The sequence below is a fragment of the Gekko japonicus genome, unplaced genomic scaffold, assembly GCF_001447785.1.
Source record: "Gekko japonicus isolate JY-2015 unplaced genomic scaffold, Gekko_japonicus_V1.1 scaffold1319, whole genome shotgun sequence".
Classification (NCBI taxonomy): Eukaryota; Metazoa; Chordata; class Lepidosauria; order Squamata; family Gekkonidae; genus Gekko; species Gekko japonicus.
In genome coordinates, this window is record NW_015160251.1 from 243088 (window position 1) to 247017 (window position 3930).

A 3930-nucleotide genomic window follows, 5' to 3' on the forward strand; every position below is an offset into this window, starting at 1 on the left:
GGAAGGAAGGAAGGAAGGAAAAAAAGGATATTAAGGAAGGAAGGAAGGAAGGAAGGAAGGAAGGAAGGAAGGAAGGAAGAAAGAAAGAAAGAAAGAGGGAGGATTGCTCTGCCTTCATTTCTCCTATTTAAATCCGCTGTGTTACCCTACAGCGTCATAGACATGTCCAGGGCATATTCTGACCACCCACTCTGCCCTCCCTTGCAAGAGGGTTGTCACTCTGCTGTGGGGAGAGATGAGAAAGATCCCTTCAATCCTCTTCTGCCACAGTCCAAAGCGGTCAGGTTGCCAACCTGCAGGTGGGACCTGGAGATCTCCTGGAATCGCAGCCGATCTCTGGAACGCAGCAATCCATCCCCCTGGACAGAATGGCTACATTGGTGGGTGGACTCAGTGGCCTTATACCCCTCCCTTTTCTAAACCCGACCGTCCCTTGGCTCCATCCCCAAATCTCCAGGGATTTTCCAAGCTAGAGTTGGCAAGCTCTACAAAGTGGCTAGCAATTTACTGGTACATGTGGGGAGTGAACACGAGGCCAGGGAGGGGGTCTTAGCTCCTGGCCTGCACACAGACACCCCCCCCCCCAGTAAGCTCCATCGTCACTCCTCCCTCTTATTGCAGGCCTTCACAGTTAGAGCCCTAAAATCCCAGTCTACCTTTAAACCACTGCTTCCCATGGTACTTCTGGGTGCTCAAGAGCACAGACCCAAAGTTAAGACTCCTGTGCCTAATTTGGGTTGCCAGATCCAGGACTGGGAAGTCCCACAGATTTGGGGATGGAGCCTGAGGAGGTGTCAGGTTCAACAGCTCGCAAGTCCCCACACACTCTTCAGGGGAAAGTTATGCTTTATTGGAATATAAGTCTGTTGCCAAGTGGTACAGGTACATTGTTAGGAATAACAGTTAGGGCTGAAGCATCAATACATATACTTTGATGCTGCAGTTGGCTAAGCAAATGAAATCCAAGCGCGTGGGTGGGAATTCTCCTGGCGGGATATTACATCGTGAACGGGAGACTCTCCTTGCCCCATGAGAGCAGAAATATTCACACTGGCAGTGGAATGCAAGCCCTCCCTCCTCCTCAAGGTTACACAGTTAGCACAGTCTGGCAAAGCCAGTTTGCACGGTCTCATGAGCGCCTCCCGATAGTTATTCACAGCAGTTAAGCAAAGAAGAAGAGGAGGAGGAGGAGGAGGAGGAGGAGGAGGAGGAGATTGGCTTTATACCCCGCCCTTCACTTGGAGTCTCAGAGCGGCTTACAATCTCCTCTCCCTTCCCCTCCCCACAACAGACACCCTGTGAGGTGGGTGGGGCTGAGAGAGCTCTGACACAAACTGCTCTTTTTCAAGGACAGCTGTGCCAGAACTCGTGACTGACCCAAGGTCACATCAGCAGGTGCAAGTGGAGGAGTGGGGACTCAAACCCGGTTCTCCCAGATTAGAGTCCGCGCACTTAACCACTACACCAAACTGGCTCTCAAAGCAAGCAAGCAAGAATGTGCGCATGCACTACAGTTTATTTATTTATTTATTTAGTTATTTTTACCCCGCCCTCCCCGCAAGCGGGCTCAGGGTGGCTTACAGAGGGCGACAGGGATGAACGAAAACAATGAAAGCATGGTGGCTAGCTGACAGGAGGGTGAGGTTTGGGAGGGTGAGGGACCTCAGTGAGGTATAAGGATGTAGAACCCACCCTCCCAAGCGGCCATTTTTTCCAAGAGAGCTAATCTCTGTAGTTTGGAGATCACTCAGTTGTAATTCTGGGAGAGCTTCGGCCCCCACTTGGAGTTCGGCAACCTTAAGTTAGGGGTTGCCAGCTCCAGGATCAGGAATTCCTGGATATTTGGGGGTGGAGCCTAAGGAGGGTGGGGTTTGGGGAGGGGAGGGGCCTCCGTGGAGTATAATGCCAGAGAGTCCTGAGAGGACCTTAAGGCAGGGTCATCCTGGAAACCAGGCAACCCGACCGAGACTGAGTCTGGACTCCCCTGCAACCTTTACCCTGTTCTTCTTCTTCTTCTTTTCATCTGTTAAAAAAACACGCCTGACTTTTTTGTAGCTGTTAGTGGACCCCGTGGGTGAAGATGACTTACTGCTGTCTTTAACAGAATTAAACTCTGAGTGGTGTGCGGCGCGTGCAATAAAGCAGCCAATACGGCCTCTATTGGACTATGGAGGCTCCTTTGGTTAATTTTTCTTTGCTTTTCCTGCCACACAGAATACCCTGAAGTCACGAATGGGACGATAATATACTTGACCACAAAATCCTGCCTTTCAGGGCCATTAGGCCATGAATTAAAGCCACAAATGGAAGGAAACCTAGAGGCGCGGGTAAACCTTTCGTCAATGTTAATCAGCATTGAGTTTCCTGAAAGACGGGACCAGCCGGTGGCAGTCCTGCAGAGTCCAAAAATGCTATTAGACCTTCAAGTCCTAGAAGCATCCAAATGCGATTTGGCATGAGCCATTTATCCCGTTTGAGATTCTCCTCGTTAGATGCACGGAGTCCCGTGAAGCCCCTTCCGCCTGGAGGCTCTGCAGAGACATGTCGGCATGGTCAGCAGGTCTGCAGGGATCCTCCTGGCAGTGTTCCCTCTAAGCTGAGTTAGTGTGAGCCAGCTCATAGTTTTTTAGCCTCCGAGTCACACATTTTTGTTTTAACTCAGGAAGGATGACTCCAGAGCAAATTTTATGTAGTAGCCAAATCCCTCGCTCACAACTTTATTGCCAGTAGCTCACAAGCTAGAATTTTTGCTCACAAGACTCCACAGCTTAGAGGGAACATTGCCTGGCCCTGCCATCCCGGCTTGTGGGGAGCAAAAAGGTCCAGTCCACCCCACCACCTGCATGCCGAGGTCGCAAGCAGCTGCCGCTCGCGAGGGCACGAGGAGCATGTTGTTGTGCCCCCATCACAGCACAGTGGGGTGGAATGGTCACGGAGCCCAACATGTGAACGCAGCCAACGTTCCGGGCTCAAGGCGGACCAGCACTGGTCACTCTAGCAGAGCCCCTTGGCTACCGTGAGACTCCACAGCTTCTTCGTCTCTCCCTTCACTGGTGCTTCTGGGCAGGGCTGGCTTTAGGGTTTTTTGCACACTAGGCGAGGCTACCTTCTGGCGCCCCGCCCCCCGGTGCGGCCCACCAATTTTCAAACATAAACGCATCTTAGGAGAAGCTAGATGTCTTCTATTTTGCACACGTGTGGCCCAAAGTACCCCTAATTTCTACAGGCACCTCCGATTTCTAGAAACGTTTGGGAGACTTTCTCATTACTCTCTCTAGGCACATGCCCCCCCAAAGCTTAAGGCAATTCTGGACCATCCAGGAACCTGGAACTTGGTGTGTAGGCACTTCTTCATACTCTGATTTCTACTACTGTCTAAAAGGGGGCTCACAGTGAAGATGCCCCGCCAATGATGCACCCCTCTCCATGGCTCTCCAGCGCCTGGGGCTGCTTTCCCTCGCCTCCTGGGCAAGCCACCCGCCCTGGTGGTGCCCAGGACACCTCCCCTCCCCCACGGCGGGAATGGGGGAGCCATGGTCTGGGTGGTCTTCCCTTGCGGAGAACGCTGAACCACTGCCACCTCCTCCTCCTCGTGTCGCTGCGCCTGGAAAGATGCCTGCCGCTGCAAGGAGAACCGGGGCTGGCACCGGAAGCCCTGCCGAGCCACTCTGGTGTCGTGGTTAAGTGTGCGGACTCTAATCTGGGAGAACCGGGTTTGATTCCCCACTGCTCCACTTGCACCTGCTGATGTGACCTTGGGTCAGTCACAAGCTCTGGCACAGCTGTCCTTGAAAAAGAGCCGTTTCTGTCAGAGTTCTCTCAGCCCCACCCACCTCACAGGGTGTCTGTTGTGGGGAGGGGAAGGGAAAGGAGTTTGTGAGCCGCTCTGGGACTCCAAGTGAAGGGCGGGGTATAAATCCAATCTCTTCT